At 45.2% G+C, this 26,995-nt stretch overlaps 1 non-coding gene across 1 annotated transcript; it reads right to left on the reverse strand.

Moving 5' to 3' along the window:
* Window positions 1-2,980: 2,980 nt before the first annotated feature.
* LOC138800222 (U2 spliceosomal RNA) lies at window positions 2,981-3,171 on the reverse strand. The gene has a single exon (XR_011364422.1). It is a non-coding gene; the product is annotated as a U2 spliceosomal RNA (small nuclear RNA).
* Between the last annotated feature and the right edge of the window lie 23,824 nt (window positions 3,172-26,995).

Below are 26,995 nucleotides of genomic sequence, written 5' to 3' on the forward strand. Positions count from 1 at the left end.
ATACAGCATTTCCAATTGATGATGATCACTAACACGGGAATCCTGGGCACTCATCCTGGATGCCCCAGTGGTGGCGAGCGCCACTTGCAGGCCTGGCATCAGGGTGCTGCACTTAGCCCTGTAGCTACTTTTTTGGGCCCCCTAAGAAACTTTTATAAGCAATTATTTGATTGATTTGATTTGTTTACATAGATCAATGCAACATATATGCATTACATTGATCTACACATTCAGCATTCAAGTGGTACAGCATTCCATAGGCAACACAGAGCATTACATAAATGCCTTCAAACATCAATAAATTAATAGGCTTACTTGCTACTTGTTCTGTCTATTCATGGATTAAAGAATAACTGGCCAGCTGTAGAGTGTGGGCCAAAATCCAGCAGAGGTTCAATATTTTAGCACCTTATACAGCTAATCATCTAGCATCTGATGGTGATGTGCACACACCTGAATATAAATTATATAATGGGTGGCTGAAAGATTAAGCCTGGGTTCACAAATAGTATTTCAGTCAGTATTTTTAGCGAAAATCAGGAGTGGAACTAACACAGAGAAAAACTATAATGTAAAGAGTTAAACATTTTTCTGTGATTTAAACACACTTTTGGCTAAATGTACCTATATGAATATGTATCTGGAATATGGTTCACTTGGGAAAAAACAAGTAAGATAAGAATAATCCCAAGACTACTGAAAATATGGTAATATTATTTAAAGAGTACCTGTCACCCCCCGTGCCGGGGTGACAGGCTCCTGACCCCCAGCTAGATCCCCTTATACTGACCTCATCCCGCCGAGTCCCACTCCCGGAGCCGGTCACGGGACGGAGATGTCCGGCGTCTATAGAATGAATGGAGCTGAACTCATCTCTGCAGCGCGCGCACAGCTCCATTCATTCTCTATGGACACCGGACCTATCTCCACAGCGCGCGCCAGCATCTGACCAGGGTATCTCCGTCCCGGGACCAGCTCCGGGAGCGGGACTTGGCGGGATGAGGTCAGTATAAGGGGATCTAACTGGGGGTCGGGAGCCTGTCATCCCGGCACGGGGGTGACAGGTCTCCTTTAAATGAAATAATAAATCATGGGGTTTTAATTCCAATAAAATAATCGCTAGAAAGTGACAAGACACACAAATGAATCTGAATGAAAACTGTAAATTCTGTATTCGGCTGTACTGGTGTCATAAATAATGAACATATTGAGGATGTGTTCATGAACATGTGCAGTATCAATAAATCCATAAAATGACTAATGAAGATGCTGCTTTGTATAATAACAATTAGACTTTGATGGTGCATTGAATAACCCGCACTATACTGTAGACTTTTTTTCTGGCTATTAGATTGCAGAGGTTTTTTATATATACTTTTTTAATGTTTTATGAAATGAATACAGACAAGATTACATTTGCTTTCCTTTCAGACATAACTACTTTATTGATACCATGTATGCTTTTATGGTGTTATATTTGGGTGAGTCACATGACAATATAACATCCAATTTATTTGAAGGGAATCTATGAATAAGTTTATGCTCCTCTATCGGAAGGCAGGATAAACTAGCAACAGGGACCCTGATTTAAGGGATGTACTGTATTTTTCATATCTTTTCCTGCAGCAGACCATACAAAATCAGCATGTAATGCACACCGAGCTCAGTGCCCTGAGTCTTCTCCAGTTTACTCATCACTAGTGATGAGCGAACATGCTCTTTCGAGTATTAGGGTACTCGATGGTACTAGTTACTCGGACGAGCATCTCGCGATACTCGAGAAAATCTCTTCATCCGTTTCCTGTCAGTTTGGGCGCTATTTTTCAGCCATTAAACATGCAGGAGACTCTTTGGTACATCCTGCGATCACATGGGACCCATACATGTTGATAGCAGCGATTGGTTGGCCAGATCAGATGACCCTGCCACATAAAGATCGCGGCCGGTAGTGCTCACTTCAGACGTTTGCTGGAAGAGATTAGGGACAGAGCTGCTGCTGGTCAGGGAGAGCGTTAGGGAGGGGGTTAGCGATCCAGTAGGCAGGGAATACTAGTGAAACAACCAAACAGCCCTTGTAAGGGCTTCAAATAGTTTTTAAATTGTATTACTACAGACTGCTGGCTGGGACTTGCAGTGCAGCTACCGCGATTTCAGCAGCGCACTGTGGTGGTCAGCTGCTAGCAGTAAGGGGACATTAGGTGTTGCATACAGACCCCTAGGAAGTGCTCAGTACTCTTTTATGATTTTGTGGCTGGTGGTGCTGCTGTAGTACATTGTATTGCTGAGATTTGTAGTACACCTCCATAGAACGTCACTGCTCATGGTAAGGGGGTGTCACAGAGTTTATTGGTGCAGCCACCAACAGATTGTATCCCACAGCCCCCCAAAAGCTAGTGGGACCACTAGTATATTTCCAGATTTCTGTCTTTCTTACCCAAACCATTTCTAAGTTCACTACTGCTTGCACAGTGTAAAGGGGGTGTCACAGAGTGTATAGGTGCAGCCACCAACAGATTTTATCCCACAGGCCCCCCCCCCCCCCCCAAAAAAAAAAAAAAAAAAAATAGTGGGATCACTATATATTTCCAGATTTCTGTCTTTCTTACTCAAGCCATATCTAAGTTCACTACTGCTTGCACAGTGTAAAGGGGGTGTCACAGAGTGTATAGGTGCAGCCACCAACAGATTGTATACCGCAGCCTCCCAAGAACTAGTGGGACCTGACCACCAGTAAATTTTCTTATTTCTGTATTTCTTACTGTGGGAATATCCAAGCTCGGGCGGAACCTTGTGGCGGTTCTGCAACCCGGCAGCCTCACACGTGTACCATGTCATGTTACGGGTGTCCTCTGCCATCCTTTCATCAGTACCTTCTACCTTCCTTGGATGTTGTAGCATTTTTGAAGGCAGGATTGACCAGGCCTTTCAACAGTCAGTACCTTCTACCTTCCTTGGATGTTTAAGCTGTTTTTTTTTTTTTTTCTGGTGCACTGAACCTGGAGGCACCGCAACACCAGGTCAATGCCTGGAGAGGACAGAGCAAGCTCCCCCTCCATCTCCCTGCTCCAAAAATCCACCCAATATATGGTCCCCAGATAGGGGACGCACCAGATATCAAACCGATAAGAACAGACACCACACTTGATCCTAGCCAAAAGGCCGAGAAGCGATGATGTTTAAGCTGTTTTGAAGGCAGGATTGACCAGGCCTTTCACCAGTAGCTTCTATACTTCCTTGGATGTTGTTGTAGCCTTTTTGAAGGCAGGATTGACCAGGCCTTTCAACAGTACCTTCTACCTTCCTTGGATGTTTAAGCCGTTTTGAAGGCGGATTGACCAAGCCTTTCACCAGTAGCTTCTATCCTTTCTTGGATGTTGTTGTAGCCTTTTTGAAGGCAGGACTGACCAGGCCTTTCAACAGTACCTTCTACCTTCCTTGGATGTTGTAGCCTTTTTGAAGGCAGGATTGACCAGGCCTTTCACCAGTACCGTCTATCTTCCTTGGATGTTGTAGCCTTCTTGAAGGCAGGATTGACCAGGTCAATAGACAGGCTACCACACTTGCCCTCTCTTAGAGACTCTTTAAAGAATTGAAAGTGTATTTGTTCAAATTCCGGGGCCTCTTAAGAAGACTGTATTGTTATTCTTCGTCCCTACCTCCAAAGATATGCCTCTCACGCACAACTGCATGAGGGTGTGAGGATAAATCTAGCCATAATCTGGCTATTTTTATTGGATGATTGTATTGTCCATCTTGGTCTGGGTCTGTGGTGTCAGGCTAAGTTTTTGGGTGGTCCATATGCTACCAGTGTTTGAATAGTTCCATGTGTTCTCACCGCCATGCTGTGTCAGCCTAATTTTTGGGAGGCTCACTTGCTACCTCACTTTTAATGGTTTTCTGTGTCCTCACCGCCATGCTGTGTCTGGCTAAATTTTGTGGTGGTTCATATGCTACCTGTATTTGAATGGTTCCCTGTGTCCTCACGGCCATGTTGTGTCAGGCTACATTTTGGGGTAGTTCATATGCTACCTTTCTTTTAATGGTTCCCTGTGTCCACACCGCCATGCTGTGTCAGGCTAAGTTTTTGGGTGGTTCATCATATGCTACCTCTGTTTTAATGGTTCCCTGTGTGCTTTCTGCCATGCTGTGTCAGGCTGAGTTTTTGGGTGGTTCATATGCCTCTGTTTTAACCAGGCTGTTGCCCAGAATTTGGCATAATGGTGAGATTGGGCAGCCTCAGAGGCATCCATACATGCTGCCCCTGCTGTTTCCTGTCCATTTCCGTTGTGTTTCCCTCATTTTCTGAGGTTGACAGGTTTTCACACGACCTTCCCTCTACCAAACTTGGGTCCCCTGCAAAAATGCTCGAGTTTCCCATTGATTTCAAACGAGCACTCGAGTATCGGGAGATATTTGTCTTGAGTAAAGAGCCCCTGAGAATTTTAGTACTCGCTCATCATTACTCATCACTAATCAACAGCTTTCTACCTATACACAGCTGTCAGTCAATTCATGGTCAGGGCAGATGCTTATGTATCCAGGGCTACTGAGCCAATGCACACCATTCGGAGGAGTAGTAATGCACTTGACATTGGATTTCCTCCAAGAATCAACCTGACTGTCTTCTCTGCTTTTTTCCTGGTACCCAGGGTTCACGTTGGACTATATATATATATATATATATATATATATATATATAATCTATAAAAGAGATCATTTGGCTCCTATCTGCCCAGTTGTAGGCTTATTAAAGCCCAGGAGAGGCTATTGCTAGTGTGAAAATGCTAGAGTAGGGACCATGTCTCTGAGGACACCTTAACGTTGGAGACATGGTACACTCTGTTTGATCAAATAGTTTGCTAAGATCCTCACTACAGAGCAGGTGTTTATCGTGTGTATGCTGGGAGGAGTATATACGGTAAGCCATTGCACCTGTAGGTTGCTGCTGCACTTTTAGTTTTTTTGTCTGTACTTAAGCCACTAGCAGCATGCAACCTGCAGTGTGAACAGAGTCATAGATGTGCTGCCAAATTTTCCCTTTTTTCCCCCCAGTACAATGGACCCGCCCCCATCGACGCTGCTCCATCAATCTCTTCATCACCTCCTTATATCTTCAGCAGAGGGTTCCCCCAACAGGTGCAGTGAGGACGTCATCGCGCCTGATGGGAGATCACGGTGGCTGACAGGCTGGAGCCAATCGCGGCTGAGCAGCTAATGGCGCGGCAGAGGGCGGCCGGCACGAGGGATGGTCGGAGTGGTTCGGCCGGCCGCCCGAAGATGACATCATTGTTACAAGATGGCGGACGGGGGTCGACGCGAATCAGGTGAGTATAGAGCACTACACTTCCGGGGGTGGCGTGGGTGGGGGGGAAGGGGGCCATTGACTAACATAACATACATTACAAAGTTCTATAACTTTGTAATGTGTGTTATTTAGTGAATAATTGCTTACCGCCGCACTACCTCTTTAATGGTCACAAGACGGTTTCCAACCATGCTATTTTTCCTGATCCTTTGTACAGTTTTTAGATCTGAGTAAACCATGAGCCAGTCCTCTGTTTTGACCACTCATATAATTATATGAGTGGTCAAATATGTAATATTTGAGGGTTTTATTTTTCTTTTTTCTGTTTTAAGTTGAGTCTCACAATACTTAAAGGGGTTGGCCACTTTTTTTAAAGGTTTTATTTATTGCTTTTAAGATTTAACAGTAAAATGCATAAACTAATAGCAACAGAGACAAAACATCTATACTAGTGAGCAAAAGGGTACAGCAGTAATACATTTCAACCCTCAGATCAAAGGAAAATATGCAGGTCAACCTCACTATTATACAGCGGCCTATGCAACAGAGTCTCTATGAAGCAAGGGTGCCCAGGATGTGGCAGCAAGGTATAAACTAAAATAAAGTCCTCAACATTGTATAGTGCCTGTTCTAGAATCAGAGGAAACACATGTACTATTCATTCGCTCACTCCATTCACACATTGCTTGGGAGCTGTGCCTCATCCCTCAACCCAGCTAAAGTTGTTTTAGCAGATAACCAAGGTTCCCAAATGCGATAGAACCTTTTAGGGGTGACTTTAGCCGAATATGTAACATTACACATTTCCAAATCATCATCTACGAGTTTCAGCCAGTGGGACAAAGTAGGACGCTTAGGAGGTTTCCAATTCAGTAGAATTGTTTTACTCTGACTCAACTCCCAACTCCGCATTCAGTAAGTGATGCACTTTGGACCAGAAGTTTTGAATGACTGGAGAAAGACAAATCATATGGATCCATGTTCCCTTCCCCCCACTACACCCGGAGCAAGTGTCCACTGAAAGGCTGCCCATCCGCACTAATTTAACTGGGGTAAGGACCACTCTGTGGATCCACTTAACCTGGTTGGTCTCGGGTTGGCCACTTTATAGTAAAATAGGTCAGTACAAAGTATTAGTAACTGTACCCAATGTATATACTGACAGCAGCTCCCTCTGTACCTCACAGAGCCAAATTCAGACTCCCCTCCTCCAGGCTAGGCTGCCCTGCTCTGTTTTGTTTCTGTCAATAAAATGGCTGATATGGAGGAGCATGTGACCATGCCCGGTCCCCTGTGTCCTCCATAGACATATACAGGCTCTGTGGAGGACACAGCCTGGAGGAGGGGAATATGATTTTAGCTCTATGAGGTACACAGGGACCTACTGTCAGTAAGTAATGTGAGTACACTTACTAATACTGTACACTGAGCAATTTTACTATAAAGTGGCCAACCCCATTAATGATAAAAAGAATAAACATTGTAACCAATAACTTCGGATAGTAAAACATAAAGTTTAGAAATGGTGCAAGTAAAGAACAACATTTCATATGATTAAAGGGGTAGTGCGGCGCTAAGAAATTATTCACAAAATAACACACATTACAAAGTTATACAACTTTGTAATGTATGTTATGTATGTGAATGGCCCCCTTCCCCGTGTTCCCCCCCACCCACGCTAGACCCGGAAGTGTGGTGCATTATACTTACCTGATTCCTGTCGACCCCCGGCCACCATCTTGTGACAATAATGTAATCTTCGGGAGGTCGGCCAAACCGCTGCAGCCGTCCCTCATGCCGGCCCCCCTCTGCAGTGTCATCAGCTGCTCAGCCGCCATTGGCTGAGCATAACTAAGCTCAGCCAATCGCGGCTGAGCAGCTGATGATGCGGCAGAGGGGGGCCGGCATAAGGGACGCGTCATCTGCTGCTCAGTCGCGATTCGCTGAGCTTAGTTATGCTCAGCCAATCGCGGCTGAGCAGCTGATGACACGGCAGAGGGGGGCCGGCATGAAGGAGGGCTGGTGCGGTCCGGGGTCGACACGACACGAAACTTTCGGGGGTGGGGGGGACACGGGGAAGGGGGCCATTCACTAACATAACATACATTATTATAAAGTTGTATAACTTTGTAATGTGTGTTATTTAGTGAATAATTTTCTAACGCCGCACTACCCCTTTAAGGGCCGGTGAGGCCAGAAACGCGTCAGCCTGTGTGCGGACTTTTATGGACTTTTTGTTACAAGATTTTATCAAGATTACAAATAAACAGAATTTTTTACCAGTAAGTGACGACTTTTACAAGTTCCTTCATTATCGTACACTCTGGATCCAAAGGTCCTCTGATCGTGCACTGCCCAGGTGAGCTGGTTGCTACCTTCTGTTTTTTCATTAATGTGCAAATTGTTGTGGCTGCAAGTTGTTACGATATTATGTGATATAAGCCACAATGCTAGGCCTAGCTCATTCAGTGTCTTGTCAAGCTGGAGAATAATGCAAGCACCCTAAAGTCTGGCCTGGTAACCCAGGTTTATACACTACTTCTACCCTCTTAAAGGCAAGAATGGCACAAAACTGACAAAACTTTTTACTTTACACAAAGCTTGTGAAAAATGTACAACTTTGTACCCCAGAAAACTGGCATCCAACCCTTTTGTGTTCGTACATTTTTTTTAATGTCCCTGGGAGCAATCCTATTGCAAACATACCCTTACTGTATTGTCTGCATAAGCAGTGCAGCAGGGTGTGTGTGCTTTATGGCAGCTGTAATAAATGGGAGTCATTTAATAGAGAGAGGTAATAAATTATTACAGTCTCCAGTAAGTTATGAAGCACAGCCGCTTTCCCGGGAGACCAGGGAGTGATGCAGATGCATTCAAAGACTTTCCTGTGTATAATGTTGCTGTCCTGCTTTATCTAGTCCTATAGCAGTACAACAGTGCCCATCCTCTAACGGAAATTAGGTGACTGAAAAAGTCATTTTCCTGGGTTTTTTTTACTGTATAGGAAGTCGTAGTCATAGTAGTCATAGTTTTCCTTTTTTTTTTTTTTTTTCAAATCAACTGGTGTCAGAAATTAATATAGATTTTTGTAATATATTTTTAGTCAAAAATCTCAAGTCTTCCAGTCCTTATCAGCTGTTGTATGTCCTATAGGAAGTTGTGTATTCTTTCCAGGCTGACACAGTGCTCTCTGGTGCCACCTCTGTCTGTGACTGGAACTGTTTAAAGCAGGAAAGGCTTTCTATGGGGATTAGTTAGTGCTTTGGACAGTTCCTTTTAGACATTCAGCAGCTGATAAGTACTGGAAGACTTGAGATTTTTGAATAAAAGTAATTTCATATCTATAAAATTTTCTGACACCAGTTGATTTGAAAGAAAAAAAAAATCGCCAGAGTACCCCTTTAATTATTCATTCTGATGTTAGGCTTGACCTTATGGCTAAGCGATTACGGGTCTTATGGTTAACGTTTAATCTCAACAAAGATATGCCCCTTGGTCACCATGACTGGTCACTAACAACAACACAAAGTTTCCAATATTCCAAGGGACCACTAATTATTAAAAAATTGTTTTTAATCTTTATTTATTAAACTGCAAATGTGAAGGACACATATGTGCTTTACTAAATAAACATTAAAAGCTAAGTGTTAATAGTTAATGGTCCCTTGGAATATTGGAATCCTTTTGTTGTTGTTGTTGTTCTTATGGTTATTTTTAGCCCCCTCCCGACATATGATGTGGTACGTCATGGAAATCAGTGACTTTTTGCATTATCACGTACCAATATGCCATAATGGTCAGGGGCTCTAGAAAGGGCGCTCAGAAGCTGAGCTTGCTTCATAGAGAGTGAGGACCAACTGCTAACAGCAACTAGTCGCGGTCCCAGGGCATAGTTTGGCTGCAATCACGTCTCCTTGGGCATGATTTACAGCTCTTTGTCATGTTACGTCATCTAGAGGCTGTCCTAGAAGCATACCAGCACTGACATAATAGCTTTGGCAAACATGCGCAGAATAGCTGTGCCCTAATCCCACTGTACTACGCATGTCCCAAATAGCCTCAGACTCAGCAGTGGAGTCAGAGGCTATTTCGGACATACGCAGTACAGCAGGAATAGGGCACAGCTGTAATGGGTATGTCCAGCTAATACATTGGTGCTGGTACACACTGCTAGGACAGCCTCTAAATGATGTGGTAAGGTAAAATGCTGTAAATAATGCCCATAGAGGCAAATCCAGGGCTGGCTTCACCACAAGGCTTACTTAGGCAAGTGCCCACAGCACCTCTAGGGGCCCAGAGAGGGAGAGGGGCCTGGTGTTCTAATGTTCAGCCTGCTCACTTTAGTGCAGGGTGAGTGGGCTGAGCATCAGACGACACAGGAGTGGGAGTAGGACCTGCACAGAGAGAGAAAAGGGTGAAGGATCTGATCACATGACCCACAGGTCCTCAACCTCACAGTGGGGAGAGCAGCCCAACAGAGAGGTAGAGGGAGAATACTGAGCTGTAAAGGCCCTACTACACAAAGTGATTATCGGCCATATTCGGCCAATAATCACCTTGTCATTAATGAATAACGAACGATCAGGATAGAGTGATATGCAATATCTTTTTTGGGCTGCCCGGACGATCTAGCAAATCCTGGCTTTGGCTCAAAAAAATCTGTCAGCTAATCTGTTGGTGTAATAGGGCCCTACGTTTTCGGAGTAAACCTGGCAGACAGCCAAGCTATACAGATACATTTCCAAAGTGTGTTAGGGGGTGAATTAGGGCGTTTTAATATTGTTACTAAATTTTTCGCACTCACACAAGGAAAGACACCTGTTCATCATGCAGGTTGTATATCAACTGAGGGCAATTACCTTAACAAAATTATATTATTAACTTTTACTGATTATATTATTAACTCTGCATGCTTACCAGGAGACAATGCTCTTTGTTATGCAACAGATGACAATACAATGCAAACACCCTTAGGATTCTCTGCTACTGAATGTGGATGCACAGTAGCTGTACACATCCTCAGTGAAAGGAGACATTTAGGGGGACATCTATCAAGCCAAAAAGGCGTATGGAGAAGGGAGAACTGGGGCGCGGACTCAGGGTCTGCTTAATTCATCATTTTTCTCACAGAAAAATGATCAGGAAACCTACACCAGCTCTGATCTTTAGCGCCATTTAGTTCTGATGCGGGTGCATCCAGGCGCACCCACCTCAGAACTCTCCATTGCACACCATGGAGCGTGCAGCCGGAGCCGCTTACTCCATAGTGTGCACTGACAGGGTTTTCTGCAGCCGCTATTAAATGAATAGTGGCCGCAGAAAACTGACATGCCAGTTTTCTGCGGCGCCACTAAGTATCCCGGCCGGAGTGTATACTATGTGTATACACTCTGCCGGGATCCCTTCAGCCTGCAGCACTACATAAGTTCCGTGGAAATCACGGCCGTTGTTGCAACAGCGGTGATTTCCACGGAACTTAAATAGTGTGAACATAGCCTAAATTTGTATTTTTTCATATTATCCTAAAGCAATAAAGAACTAAGCAGACATTTTATTGATAGTACATGTCGTAACATTTTATACTAGCTGCTTCTTCTTATCTAGTTGACAAGGAGTAAAATAAAAATTGGGTCCAGCCTATGTCCATTTCATGTCCAGCATGTTGGCACCATGTATTGTAGCCTGGGAGAGAATGGCACTTTCCCTTCTCCTTAGGAGAGAACAGTATCTGCTGGCTTTGTTTCCTCTCCCAGGGCACTGACATGATTAATCGTCAGCTTGTGATCTAATTTTGGAACATGAAAACCAGCACATTTGTCTTGAAGATGAACGATGTGTCTTATTCTGCAGATGGAAATTTCGAGCAATGAAAAAGATTAAAGTGAAATTCCACTCCTTAGACCTAATCATGAGTTGTAGATTATTCTGTCGTTCTAACCAGATGGCAACCCCGATCCTACATCCCCATTCTTATATTAATGAATACTAGACTGTTATATTTGACTTAGGTAAGTGAAATGTCTATCAGCTGTTAATGGACTGCCAGACACTATAACACATGTTGTGCTTCTATGAGGTCTTGCTGCATTTTTCATGTTTTAGACTAATGGGGAGCATTGTAATGCCCCAATGCTCTCTATCATTGTCACTGTTTGATAAATATTTTCATGTGTAAAAGGGAAAAAGCTAAAGTTAAAAAAAAAAAATAAAACTTGTGTGTCCAGAGTTAATTTCCTCACGTTGATCGCAACCATAAGTCTCAGAGTGAATGAGTCCCCCTGAAGCTATCTGTACTAGGACTCAAGAGCTGGGTGATTAACTTGCCAGTCAAAGTGGTCTGCACATGGCCATCCCTGCGAAAAACCTAATTATGGGCCAGGAGGTGATGTATGGGTAAGGTTACTTAAGGCTCAAATCCTCCTTGAAGACTCTGGGGTATATAAAGTGTAGAAATAGTGCTCCATAAAGTGCCTATCTGTCTGTCTGTCTATTGACTGTTTGCATGGACAAAGCTAAAGCTTAAGAGGGGTTGCAGAGGAAGCAGCGGCAGGGAGGGGGGGCATTGGGGTTGGAATACTAAAATTAACAGTATTATAAATAGTTTAGGGAAACTGGGGAACCGTACAACAGGTTTTACACTGAGACCCAAAAGCAGACCTTTGCAGCAGGCTAGAGTTTACAGAAGGATGAGAGAGTGGTGGAGAGGATGATGAGTCGGCCTGGCTGTGGACTGCAGCAGGTACTCTCTGTCTCCTGTGTGGGGGCCTAGTGTCTGCAGCCTACCATTCAGAGACTGATGAGCTTTCCTGTGGATGGCTTATGAGTCTTTCTTGCCTGGAAAACCTCTTTAATGTTTTTTTTCTTTCAAAATGCAGCATGAATGTGCAATACTTGGCATACATTTTTCCCCATAGGCTTTTTTTTTTTTTTCAAACATATTTTTTATTTATCCAAGACAGATACAAAAGGCAACAATTAAAAAGTAAATCCGTCAAACAGGAATTTGTCCAGATAAAATTTCAATATTTTCTTCCCCTAAACACAAAAAGCCTATCCTACATTAACCCTCCCCCCATAGGCTTTAACACCTACAATATACCATATTCCATTATCAAGCTCACAATATATTATAGACCCCATTATCAGACCCCCAGCATAATACAGACCCCAGTATCAGATCTTCTGTATAACACAGATCCCATAATACGACCCCAATATCAAGCCCCCTGCATAATACAGACCCCAAAACCAGGCCCCCAGCATAGCATAGACCCCATAATAAAAGAATGGTATCAGGCCCCCTGCATAATACAGACCCCTGAATCAGGCCACCAGCATAATACAGACCCCAGAAGCAGGCCCCCAGCATAACAAAGACCTCATTAAAGACCCTGGTTATCAGGCACTCTGCATAATAGAGACCCTAGAATTGGGCTTCGGTATAAGGTCCCTAGCATATTACAGACTCATGTATCAGGACACCTGTATTACACAGATCCCATAATACGATTCCAGTATCAAGCCCCATCATAATACAAACCCCAGAATCAGGCCCCCAGCACAATACAGACCCCAGAACTAGGCCCCCAGCATAACACAGACATCATATAAGACCCTGGTATCAGGCCCCTGTATAATACATACCCCAGAATCAGGCCCCCAGCACAATACAGACCCCAGAACTAGGCCCCCAGCATAACACAGACATCATATAAGACCCTGGTGTAAGGCCCCCTGCATAATACAGACCCCAGAATCAGGCCCCCAGCATAATACAGACCCCCCAAAAGTATGCCCCCAGCATAACACAGATCCCATATGAGACCCTGGAATAAGGCCCCCTGTATAACCCCCCCCCCCCCCCCAAGATTTAGGCCCCAGTATCAGGCCCCCAGCATATTACAGACCCCAGTATCAGGCCCCCAGCATATTACAGACCCCAGTATCAGGCCCCCAGCACTAGTATCCTAGTTCGCTTGGGAAAGCAGTCGGCAGCACAGTGAAGTAGAGGAAATGGGAATAAACATCAGCTGTCATGCTGTACAAAGCTGCTCTCTTTGCATTGTTCTAACTGTACAGTCTATATAATAAGGGCAGTTTATAAGGAAAATTCTGATGATAGCACTCACGGTGACAAGCCACACCCCCTATACACAGCACACAAGCCCCCTTAGGCTGGGTTCACACTGCGTTTTGGTAATCCGTTCAACGTATCCATATTTAATTGGTTAGCTTTTAACAAACAGAAAAACGTAGTCAAGACTACTTTTGTGTCCGTAAAAAAAAAACTCATCCGTTTCGATCCATTCTTTTCTATAATGGAAGTCAATGGAAAAACGGATCCAAACGGATGACACACAATTGTTTCAGTTTTTTTCCATAAAACTTACACATTAAACAGATTGCAAAAAGGCAGTGTGAACCCAGCCTTACTTGTCAAGAGTGTCCCTGGAAAAAAAATCTAATCTTGGTAACTATATAACATAGTATAATGTATAGTACATAGTTGCCAACATTTGAAAATCTTTTCCAGGGACACTTTAGCATTGACAAGGGCTGTGGCTTATTGTGGGTGTGGTTTCATGAGTGTGGCCTATGGTGGGTGTGGTTTCATGAGTGTGGCCTATGGTGGGTGTGGTTTACAGGGTGTGGCTTGTGACTTGTTTTGGGTTGTTTTTTTATCAGAACTTTCCAGTCAGAACAACACAAAAGAATGAGGGTTGTAGTAGTAGTACTACAGGAATAAATGAGGGGTGTAGTAGCAGTACAGGAATAGATGAGGAGTAAAGGAATAGATGGGGGTGACTGGGGCAGACTTGGGTAGCTGGGGCAGACTGGGGGTAACTAGAGCAGACTGGGGAAGACTGGGACAGACTGGGGGTGACTGGAGCAGACTAGGAAGTGACTGGATCCGACTGGGAAGTGACTGGAGCAGACTGGTGGGAGACTGGAGCAGACTGGGGGGAGACTGGAGCAGACTGGGGAGAGACTGGAGCAGACTGGGGAGAGACTGGAGCAGACTGGGGAGAGACTGGAGCAGACTGGGGAGAGACTGGAGCAGACTGGGGGGCGACTGGGGGTGACAAGAGCAGACTGGGGGTGACTGAGGCAGACTGGGGGTGACTGGAGCAGACTTGGAAGTGACTGGGGCAGACTGGGGGTAACCGGGGAAGACTGGGGGTAGATGGGGCAGACTGGGGGGTGATTGAGGTAGCTGGGGCAGACTGGAGTAGCTGGGGGTGACTGGAGCAAACGGTAGCTGGGGGAGACTGGGGTAGTTGGGGTTGTTGGAGCAGACTGGGGGTGACTGGAGCAGACTGGGGTAGCTGAAGCAGACTTGGAAGTGACTGGGGCAGACTAAGGGTAACCGGGCAGACTGGGGGTGACTGGAGAAGGCTGGGGGTGACAGGAGCAGACTGGGGGGTAGCTGTAGCAGAATGGGGGGTAGCTGGAGCAGAATGGGGAGTAGCTGGAGCAGAATTGGGGTGACAGACAGACTGCGGGTAGCTGGGGCAGACTAGGGGTAGCTGGGGCAAACTGGGGGTAAGGGCAGACTGTGGGTAGCTGGGGAAGACTGGGGGTGACTGGGGCAAACTTGGAGTGAGAGCAGACTGCGGGAAGCTGGGGCAGACTGGGTGGTGACTGGGAGGAGAGAGCGGCCTCTAGTGGCTGGAGGCAGAATATACAGCCTCCAGCCATTACTGCTAGCATTACTTTACATGGCCATGGCCTTATAGTTAACAACATTGGGGGCCATTACAGGGATGGGCCGTGACTTCACGGGGGGGGGGGGGGGGGGGGGCTTACCGGGACATACCTGGGACATTAATTTGCCAGGACTGCCTTGTCAAATCCGGGACAGTAGCGGCAAAAACGGGACTGTTGGCAACTATGTGCAGAAATGCCTGTATTGTAGCGTCATGCTATAATTTTTAATAATTTATTAAATGCTATTCCTTAGGTGGCGCTATTGCACATTAAATTGTATGTATCTAACATTGGTTGTTAATAAATTTATTTAAAGTTATTTTAACCCCTAAAAGGACAGAGCCTGAAATGGCCTTAAAGGGGTAGTGCGACGCTAAACAATTACTCACAAAATAACACACATTACAAAGTTATACAACTTTGTAATGTATGTTATGTATGTGAATGGCCCCCTTCCCCGTGTTTCCCCCCACCCACGCTAGACCCGGAAGTGTGGTGCATTATACTCACTGCATCTTGTGTCGACCCCTGTCCGGCATCTTGGAAAAATGACGTAGTCTTCGGGAGGCCGGCCGAACCGCTCCATCCATCCCTCATGCCGGCCCCCCTCTGCCGCATCATCAGCAGTTCAGCCGCGATTGGCTGAGCATAACTCTGCTCAGCCAATCGCGGCTGAGCACAGTTATGACGCGGCAGAGGGGGGCCGACATGAGGGACGGATGGAGCGGTTCGTCCGGCCTCCCGAAGACTACGTCATTGTCATAAGATGGCGGACGGCGGTCGACACGAGATGCGGTGAGTATAATGCACAGCACTACCCCTTTGAGGACAGGGCCAATTGTCACTTTTGCATTTTCGTTTTTTCCTCCTTGCCTTCTAAGACCCATAACTCCGCAAATATTTGCGGGGCTCCATGTTTACGTAATGCACTTTACAGTAAAACTGGCATTTAACCTTTATTCTATAGGTCGTTCTGAACACAGCGATATGCATGGTTACTAGGTTTTCTAACGTTTACTATTTTTATTAGCAGTAAAACATTTTTTTTTTGCAAATAGGCGTTTTAAAAATGGCCGTATTGTGACTCCTATAGCGCTTTTATTTTTTCACCTAGGGGGTCGTATGGGGTGTCTCTTTTTGCATCATGATCTCTAGTTTTTATTAGTAACATATTTTTATGAATCAAACGTATTGATCGCTTTTTATTAATTTTTTATACAAAAAATGGCATTAAAAAAGGCAATCTCTTTTTTCACGCCGTTCACCATGCGGGAATAGTACTGTTTTATTTTAATAGATCGGACAATTACGCATGCTACAGTATATAATATGTTAATTAACTTTATTACTTTCTATGAGTTTTATGTATGAAATGGGAAGGGGGGTGATGTTCACTTTTATTGGGGGAGGGGCTTTGGGGCATTTTGTAAAACTTTTATTGATTTATTTTTTTACACTTTTACAGTTCCCTTAGGGAACTATCACATTCATATATTGGATCAGTAACACTGATCACTGCTATGCATCGCAGGGATCAGTGTTATCTGTGATCTTCTGATTCAGCCTGCCTGTGGCAGCGGACACTGATCATGGGCGGAGGCTGGTCATGTAAGTGGCTGACATTTTTAAGACTGATCTCTACAGGACACAGATGACATTAGTGATGGCGGCCATGGATATCTATAAGAAAAATAACAGTCATCTCCAAGTACTGTAGTGTGGGCCGCCATTCATTCAGTTTGTAGATCCACACATCCTCCATCCATTACTGGGCTCCTCCACATCACAGCACAATATGTCTCCTCAGCGTCTTATACTAATAAATACTAATAATACATTTATACAGCTGTTTACAAACAAAGCTCTCCTTGTTGCCCATAGCAACCAATCACAGCTCTCATTTTTGAAGAACAAAATACAAAAAGAAAGCTGCAGTCATTGGTTGCTATGGGCAACAAGCAGCGTTTTCATCAAACTGCCTCCATATTTTTATTTTAAGGAAAAATACAAACCCTCCTTGTTACCAATAGCAACCAATCCCTGCACTTTTACTGAGCTCCCCAATCATGAAAGCTGGGTGATGATCAGTTGCTTTGGGCAACAAGGCCAGTATTATAAATCTCCCCCAGTTTAATCAACCTGTTCTGCGACATTGCAGATGAAGCGCCATCCACAGGACGACCAGAGTCATGATGGATCTGGGTTGTCGCATCAGCAATGGTGGCCGTGAGTTGTATCATTTATATACTGATCATGTGACTGTACATACATCTGTATATGATGAAAGATGTCGTTTCCAAAAATAAAGACTGGAGATCACCTATGATACCTAAAAATCTGATATTTTTATGTTGCAGCACAATGATAAAAAGAATATAAAATATTTTTATAATATAATATATCATATTTATGATATTTATTTTTGAATTTTAAATGTTTTATTTATTTAGCTTTAATAGTGGATTTGCAGCTACTATTAAGTTGCCCTGTATTAACATTAACATATGGTGGGAAATGTAGTTGGAAAGTCAGAATTTCTTTGCAGTGAGGCTCAATAATTGAAGCTACTATGGATGTAGTAGTAAAAAAAAAAGGAAATACAGGATGGAGACAACCGTCTACAGCTCCGACTCAACTGTCCCTTCTCTTTAAGTGGCCCCTCAATGTTCTGGAAAAATAGTAAAGGTTTTAGATAAAAATACAGGATGGAGACTCGACTACTGCTTTCCTTTGAGTGGCCCCTCAATGTTCTGGAAACGCGTTGAGGACATTGTCTTCATTAGAATGGGCACCCCTCAGATGCTGGGGCAGTTTTGACTTCCCATGGGCAAACTGTATATATTCCAGTAAGTTTAGGTGTTACATGTTAGAGTTCAGTCTGTGTGTGTAAATTCGGCTGAAAGAATCAGCCGACGCCCGATTTCTCTCTGACCTGTTCACACTTCATGCTCTGCTGCCAGGGAGCCGACACCTAGTCTCATGCCTTCTCCTGATTCCTCTTCTCCGGTGTGCTTAGGGTTAAGCTTTCAGGTGTTGCTAACTGTCTCCTGAGGCTTGCTCTATTTTGAGGACAGGGGAGGTCTCCCTGGCTGCCATTGGTCTCCATCACAGCTGTCAGACTCCTTGCTCCTATCAGCAGCTGGGGCGGGAGTTCTGGCAGCATTTAAGCTGGTGGTTTACTCCCTAGAGTTGCCAGTGTATGTTTGGTCTCCAACTGCACCAGCGTATCCGTTATACTGCCTGTTATATGACCGTTGGACTTCGACCTGGACTTTGCCTCTTCCTCACCCCTCTGTACCATGTTTCCTCTTGTGCTCGACCTTGGACCGGACTCTGTTTACCCTTTGCTTACTGATTTGGATTTTGACGTACCCTCCTGTTGCCGACTCGGACTGTCTGACCTGTTATTGTATACCTGTCTGTGTATTCTGTCTTCCGCCCTGTATCCCTAGTTAGGCTAGGGACTGTCACCCAGTTGCTGCCCTGGGGTTTAGCCCAGGGGGGCAAGTAGGTAGGGACAGGGGTTGCGGGTTAAGAGAAGGGACTGCCATCTTCCCGGACCCCATGACTCCCTTACATTACATGTCTCAATAATGTTAACTTTTAACTAAAAATAAATGTGTTAACCTATACAATGGGAATATAGTAAAGGTTTAAGATAAAAATACAGGATGGAGACAACCGTCTGCGGCTTTGGCTCAACTGCTCCTTTTCTTTGAGTGGCCCCTCAATGTTCTGGAAATGGGTGTAGGATATTGTCTCCATTAGAATGGGCACCCCGTGATGCTGAGGCGGTTTGGACTCCACTACTAGAAGGCCTAGAAGGAAGGTGATTTCCCTGAACCTAGACCCGAAGTAGACTCTGTGCCTTAGCACCCCATGGGCAAACTGTATATATTCTGATAAGTTTAGGTGTTACACATCTGAACAATCTTATTAACTTTTTGTCAAACATAAATGTGTTAGCCTATACAAAGGGAATATAGTAAAGGTTTTAGATTAAAAAAAAAATAGGATGGAGACAACCGTCTGCAGCTCAGGCTCGACTACTGCTTTCCTTTGAGTGGCCCCTCAATGTTCTGGAAACAGGTGGAGGACATTGTCTCAATTAGAATGGGCACCCCTGTGATGCTGAGGCAGTTTGGACTCCCCTACTAGAAGGCCTAGATGGAAGGTGATTTTCCTGAACCTAGACCCGGAGTGAACTCTGTGCCTTAGCACCCCATGGGCAAACTGTATATATTCCGGAAAGTTCAGGTGTTACATGTCATAACAGCGTTAACTTTTTGTAAAAAAAATAAAAATAAACGTGTTAGCTTATACAAAGGGAGTATAGTTAAGGTTTAAGATACAAATACAGAATGAAGACAACCATCTGTAGCTCTGGCTTGACTGCCCCTTTCCTTTGAGTGGCCCCTCAATGTTCTGGAAACGGGTGGAGGACATTGTCTCCATTAGAATGGGCACCCTTGAGATGCTGAGGCAGTTTAGACTCCACTACTAGAAGGCCTAGAGGGATGGTGATTTCCCTGAACCTAGACCCGGAGTTGACTCATAGGCAAACTATTTGTTTTTGTAAGTTTAGGTGCTAGGTGTTTTAACAATGTTGTTAGCCTGAAGTTGCAAACTGCTTTTTTATGTAGTGGGCCACTTGGCAGGAAAATATTGAAATGAAATTATTTTTCTATACAACGTACTTCATATATTTTATTATGGGGGAAGGAATGGCATCTACAGTGGTTTGCAATAAATTAGATATCAACACTTTTTTTTCAGTAATTCAATTCAAAAAGTGACCTCATATATTCTATAGAGTCATTACACACAGAGTGAACTTTTTCAAGCGTTTATTTCTGTTAAAGTTAATGATTATGCATTACAGCCAAGAAAAACCCAAAAGTCAGTATTTCAGAAAATTAGAATATTATATAAAACCAGCTGAAAAAAAATGTTTTTAACACAGAAATGTCAACAAATGAAAAGTCTGTACAGTAAATGCCCTCAATACTTGGTCGGGGCACCTTTTCCATGAATGACGGCATCAATGTGGCATAGCATAGAGGTGATCAGCTGATGGCACTGCAGAGGTGTTATTAAAGCCCAGGTTGCTTTGATAGCGGTCTTCAGCTCGTCTGCATTGTTGGGTCTGGTGTCTTTCATCTTCCTCTTCACAATTCTCTATGGAGTTAAGGTCTGGCGAGCAAAGTGATGCTGTGGTTAGTAAACCAGGTATTGGTCCTTTAGGCAGTGTGGACAGGTGCCAAATCCTGCTGGAAGATGAAAATTCCATCTCCAAAAATCTTTTCAGCACAGAGAAGCATGAAGTGCTCTAAAATTTCCTTGTAGACAGCAGCGTTGACTTTGGTGTTGATGAAACACAGTGAACCTACACCAGCAGATGACATGGCTCCCCAAACCATCACTGATTGTGGAAACTTCACACTAGACCTCAAGCAGCTTGGATTGTGTGCCTCTCTACACTTCCTCCAGACTCTGGGACCTTGATTCCCAAATGCAAAATTTACTTGTATCTGAAAACAGCACCTTGGACCACTGATCAACAGTCCAGTTCTTCTTTTCCTTGGCCCAGATAAGAGGCTTCTGGCATTGTTTATTGGTCAGGAGTTTCTTGACACATGGAATGCAACACTTGTAGCCCATGTCCTGCAAACGTCTGTATGTGGTGGCTTTTGAAGCACTGACTCCAGCAGCAGTCCACTCTTTGTGGATCGCTCCTAAATTTTTGAATGGCATTTTCGTTACAATCCTGTTAAGATTGCGGCTTTCCATTAATATGCTTTGATACAGCACTCTCAGAACAGCCAGATTCTTTAGCAATGAACTTTTGTGGCTTACCCTCCTTGTGGAGTGTGTGAATGACTGCCTTCTGGACATCTGTCAAGTCAGCAGTCTTCCCCATAATTGTGTTGCATACTGAACCAGACTAAGGGACCTTTTATAACACCTAGGAAGCCACTGCAGGTGTTTTGGGTTAATTATTCTAATTTTCTGAAATACTGACTTTTGGGTTTTTCTGTAAAAGTTGCTGTAATCCATAATCATCAACTTTAACAGAAATAAATGCTTGAAAAAGTTCACTCTGTATGTAATAACTCTATAGAATATATGAGGTCACTTTTTTTAATTGAAATACTGGAAAAAAAAATTTTGTCTAATTTATTGCAAACCACTGTATCTAGAAGGGATTTGTATGCAAACCTGGGGGCTGGGGCACGCCAGGCAGTGAAGGGTGCCAGGCGGTTCAGCATTAGGAAGCTTGCCTAGGCTGGGTGCTAGGTGGGTCTGTACTAGGGGGCTGGGAAGGGCCTTAGCTGGAAAAGATGTCAGGAGAGTCCATGTTAGGGGTCGGCAAGGGCCTGAGCTGGGACAGGCATTGGGTGAGTCCAGGTTAGTGGGTTGGATGGACGGGATAGGAAGGACTCTGGGTTAGTCCACATTAGAGGACAGGGCTATAGCAGGCCTGAGCTGGGAAGGGCGCTGGGTGGTTCCACTTTAGGGGGTGGGGCAGGCCTTGGCTAGGAAAGGTGCTGGGTGGATCCACATTAGAGGGTTGGCGTCGACCTCGCCTGGAAAGGCTGATGGGAGGGTCCACGTTAGAGGACTGTGGCAGACCTGCATTGGGTAGGGCAAACTGGAAGTTCCGAATTAGGGGGCCTTGCCAGCCCTGGTCTGGCAAGGGTGCCAGGAGGGTCTTTGTTAGGGGGCTGGGTGGGCCTGAGTCTAGGTGGGTTTTAGTAAAGGAAAGGTAAATTAAGGGTTGACACAAGTAATCGGGTTAGGGTGGAGGGGCTCCCTCTTGGTGCCTTCACCTTAACGTGGTGAGGGAGCTTGCGTGCCTTGGTGATCCACTGAGCTAAGCTGGTGGGAGTACTACTCCTGGCGGGGTCACCCATGCCAGACAGGTCAATGGTGAGAGGCCAGACTAAGCAAGGAACCTGGAAGAAAGGGCTGGTATACAACTTCTGTACTCTGCCACAAAATATAGACAAGTGTAATTCTGGAACATCTGCCACTGTGGTCAGAAGACAAGCAATGTGTTAAGGCCCTACTACACACACAGATTTATCTGACAGATCATTAAAGTCAAAGCCAGGAACATTAAAGTCAAAGCCTATAAACGGAGAACAGGAAAGACTGAGATTTCTCTTTTCAAATCCATTCCTGGCTTTGGCTTCAAGAATCTGCCAGATAAATCTGTGTGTGTAATAAGGCCTTTAGTGATTCCGGCTGACTGAATTAATGCAGGCGTAACTCATGTGGCCTTATATGATGTGGAAGATGCTTTGCAGTAAAGAAGTTACACAGATGGTTGGAAAGTTTGTCCTGGGTGATAGAACCAAGGCTGGACAGCACCTCACTGATCTTTATAAGACCAATAACATATTCCTCTGCAAAAATGTCCAGTATACGTGGACTCCACCAAATCATCTGCTAGTGTGCAAGACAGGAAAGCTAAGAAAGACCAAGCCAGCTTTATGAAAACAGTACACTGCTCAAAAAATAAAGAGACCACTCAAATAACACATCCTAGATCTGAATGAATGAAATATTCTCATTAAATTAGTTGTTCTGTATAAAGCTGAATGTGCTGACAACAAAATCACACAAAAATCAACAATGGAAATCAAATTTATTAACCATAGGAGGCCTGGATTTGGAGTCACACACAAAATTAGGCCCGGTTCACACCATGTATGACACCAGCCGTTCTGTGACACGGTACTGCAGTACTGGCTGGATGAACTTCATTTCTTTTTAATTGGGACTTACCAGCATTCCAATTCAAAATAGCTGACAATGTAAAGTGCGGCCGCTGTCTGCACTGGCAGTTTTATGCGGCCGCTATTCAATGAATAGCAGCTGCACGAAACTGACATGTCAGTTTTTGGTGCGGCCGTAAGGAATCCCGGCCTGGAGGGTATACAGAGTGTATACACTCCAGAAAGGATTCCATAGAAGACAATGCAATGTATTTATTAACTTAATAAGGGCCGGTGTTGTGTGAACTTAGCCTTAAATTGGAAAAACACACTACAGGTTGTTCCAACTTTGATCTAATGTCCTTAAAACAAGTCAAAATGAGGCTCAGTATTGTGTGTGGCCTCCCCGTGCCTGTATGACCTCCCTACAATGCCTGGGCATGTTCCTGATATGGTTGCGGATAATCTCCTCTAAAGCATCTACTAACTCCTGGACAGTCTGTGGTGCAACCTGACATTGGTAGATGGAGCGAGACATGATGTCCCAGGTGTGCTAAATTGGATTCGGGTCTGGGGAATGGGTGGGCCTGTCCATAGCTTTAATGCCTTCATATTGCAGCAGGAACTGCTAACATACTCCAGCCACATGAGGTCTAGCATTGTCCTGCATTAGGAGGAACCCAGGGCCAACCGCAACAGCATATGGTCTCACAAGGGGTCTACGGATCTCATCTCAGTACCTAATGGCAGTCAGGCTACCTCTGGCGAGCACATGGAGGGCTGTGCGGCCCTCCAAAGAAATGCCACCCCGCACCATTACTAACCCACTGCCAAACCGTTCATGCTAAAGGATGATGCAGGCAGCAGATCGCTCTCCATAGCATCTCCAGACTCATGTCACATCACGTCACGTCTGTCACATGTGCTCAGTGTGAACCTGGTTTCATCTGTGAAGAGCAAAGGTCGCTAGCGGCGAATTTGCCAGTCCTGGTGTTCTATGGCAAATGGCAAGCATCCTGCCCGGTCTTGGGCTATGAGCACAACCCCCATGTGTGGACGTCGGGTCCTCATACCATCCTCATGAAGTCAGTTTCTAACCGTTTGAGCAGACACATGTATATTTTCGGCCTGCTGGAGGTCATTTTGCAGGGCTCTGGCAGTGCTTCTCCTGTTCCTCCTTGCACAAAGGTAAAGGTAGTGGTCCTGCAGCTGGGTTGTTGCCCTCCTGCGGTCCTCTCCACGTCTCCTGGTGAACTGGACTGTGTCCTGGTAGCGCCTCAAGCCTCTAGACACTATGCTGCCAGACACACCTGTCCTAAAACAGCCTTGTACCATAAAGTAAAGTGGGGATGAGGTTGTATATGAGTTTCGCCACCGGATGTCACTATGTATAACTCTGTATGTATTGCACAGCTGTAGTCACTATAGGGTTACTGTTTTCTTAAGTGATCAACCAGTGGGAGATGCTCTTTCCCTTCTACCTATCTCTATTCTCCTTTCTTTGCACACTCTCTTCTCCACCACTCACAGGGACTCTTACACACCCTGTAGGAAGTAATCACTTGGGGAGAGGAAGTGTAGCGTCACCTAGTCAGTTTCCCTCTGATTATATATAACTATATAACTACAGACACTATGCAGTGCTAAGTCACTAAAGGAGGACAAGTCACAGATCACCCCAGCCCACGCCCAGAACCTCTCTTAATAGAGCAGGGTGGTATCCTAGCAGGGGCGGGCTGGGCCGGGGGGCAGGGTGGCATATGCCCCCCGGGCCGGTCTCCCCAGGACACTTAAGGGCCGCAGAGGCCAGATGTGAATTTGGCCGCTCTGCCACTTTAAGGCTCCCGGAAGTAGCGGCCGCTGCGCTGTGACACTGTCGCTGCCTCACACTTCTCTGCACTCATTGGTGGAGCAGGCAGCCTGCTGCATCAGGGAGTGAAGAGAAGTGCACAGCCCATGAAAGAGGGTGAAGGAGGGAGAAGACGATGACTGCCGGGAGTGGAGCCGCCCACTGTGCTGAGAGGTATCTGGGGAGGGGGTCAGGGGGGTTACTGTATAGTACTGGGATCTGTAAGACACCACCACAATACAGTAGCCTAGGGCTGGCTGGAGCAGGGAACACTCACCTTCCTGTCCGTGTGATTAGCCCTGCCTGCTCCTCTCTGCTCTGGTCAGACCTGACAGGAAGAGGCCAGAGCAGCAGAGAAGCACCGACCAGCTTGTGAGTATATTAGGGAGGTTGGGGGACATTGTACTTTGTTCTGCAAGATGTGACTCTCCTATTATTGCAGAACTACAACTCCCATTGTACCCTGGTGGCAGGACATGATGGGAGTTGTAGTTTGGTAACAGCTTAGGAGCCACTTGTTAGGAAGCAATCATTTAGGGGTACAGTTTATTTAGTAGTGTTCTCCAACCTGTGACTGCTCAGTTAGTGAAACACTTCAACTCCCATCATGCCATTCTGGCAGGAGATAATGGGGATGGTAGTTTAGGAACAGCAGGAGGGTCACATGTTGGAGAACACTTCACTATAGGTAGTGACTAAATCCCATACCGCAAAGGGACCTCAATGGGTGTGCGCACACAGCTCCCAGGCAAGCCCCGCCCTGGCCGGATATCATTGGTTGCACCACTCCGGGCTTCCTATCAGTCAAAATCAGACCCCCGACCTTAATCCGAGCATTTAGTATTAGGGTTAGGGTTGGGGGTCGGATTAGGGTTACGTCCACTGATTTCTCATGTTAAACCCTCCCCACAGCCCCAACCCTAACCCTCCTGATTAGCACCAACCCCGAGGGTTAGGGTTTGGGCTGTGGGGAGGGGATAGTTAGATGATTTTAGTAACCCTAATCCGACCCCCAACCCTAACCCTAATACTAAATGCTCGGATTAGGGTCGGGGGTCCGGCAGGGGCTGATTTTGACTGATAGGAAGCCCGGAGTGGAGCAGCCAGAGCTCACCCAGTGAGGTCCCTTTGCGGTATGGGATTTAGTCACTACCCTTCACTAAATAAACTGTACCCCTAAATGATTGCTTCCTAACAGTGGCTCCTCAGCTGCTACCAAACTACAACTACCACCATGCCCTCCTGGCCAGATATAATGGGGGTTCTAGTTTAGGAACAGCAGGAGGGTCACATGTTGGAAAACACCACACTAAATAAACTTTACCCATAAATCATTGCTTCCTAACCAGTGGCTCCTCACCTGTTACCAAATTACAATTCTCATCATGTCCTGCCAGCAGGGTACAATGGGAGTTGTAGTTTTGCCATTGGTAGGGAACAATAATTTAGGGGGAGGTGCAGTTTATTTAATATAGTGTTCTACAACATGTGACCCTCCAGTCGCTACAAGACTAGAACTCCCATTATGTCCTGCTGGCATAATGGAGGTTGTAGTTTAGGAACAGCTGAGGAGCCACTGGTTCGGAAACAATGATTTAGGGGGCACTGGTACAGTACATTAGAGAGGACAGTGGTACAGTACATTAGAGAGGACAGTGGTACAGTACGTTAGAGGGGACAATGGTACAGTACATTAGAAGGGACAGTGGTACAGTACATTAGAGGGGGCAGTGGTACAGTACGTTAGAGGGGACAATGGTACAGTACATTAGAAGGGACAGTGGTACAATACATTAGAGAGGACAGTGGTACAGTACATTAGAGAGGACAGTGGTACAGTACATTAGCGAGGACAGTGGTACAGTACATTAGAAGGGACAGTGGTACAGTACATTAGAGGGGAGCAGTGGTACAGTACATTAGAGGGGGCAGTGGTACAGTACATTAGAAGGGACAGTGGTACAGTACATTAGAAGGGACAGTGGTACAGTACATTAGAGGGGAGCAGTGGCACAGTACATTAGAGCAGTGCTTCCCAACCTTTTCCACCTCGGGGCACACCTTGGAAAAAAAAATTTCCTCGGGGCACCCCCTACTAAATAATGTTCTACAAAATAAAAAAAAACGTCATACAGTGACTCACAGGTGACGTCTTCTTTGATCTGAGGAGTGACTTTCCCTTTTCCTCTCCATCCGCCATGATGATTTCTTCCAGCTACTTTTCATCTCTTCAGAACCTGCAAGACAAACAAATTAGGCTCCGCACATTCCTAGCAACTTCCTATCATTTCTCCCTCCTGTAGGTTCCCAAAGTAACTGCGCTGTTTGGTGTTATGTGCAGTAAAGCGAGTAGGAATGTGGGATGCCCCCTGTATGTAGGATCCCCTGCTGTGCCCCCTGTATATAGGATCC

This window comes from Dendropsophus ebraccatus, chromosome 8, assembly GCF_027789765.1.
Source record: "Dendropsophus ebraccatus isolate aDenEbr1 chromosome 8, aDenEbr1.pat, whole genome shotgun sequence".
In the NCBI taxonomy this organism is placed as follows: Eukaryota; Metazoa; Chordata; class Amphibia; order Anura; family Hylidae; genus Dendropsophus; species Dendropsophus ebraccatus.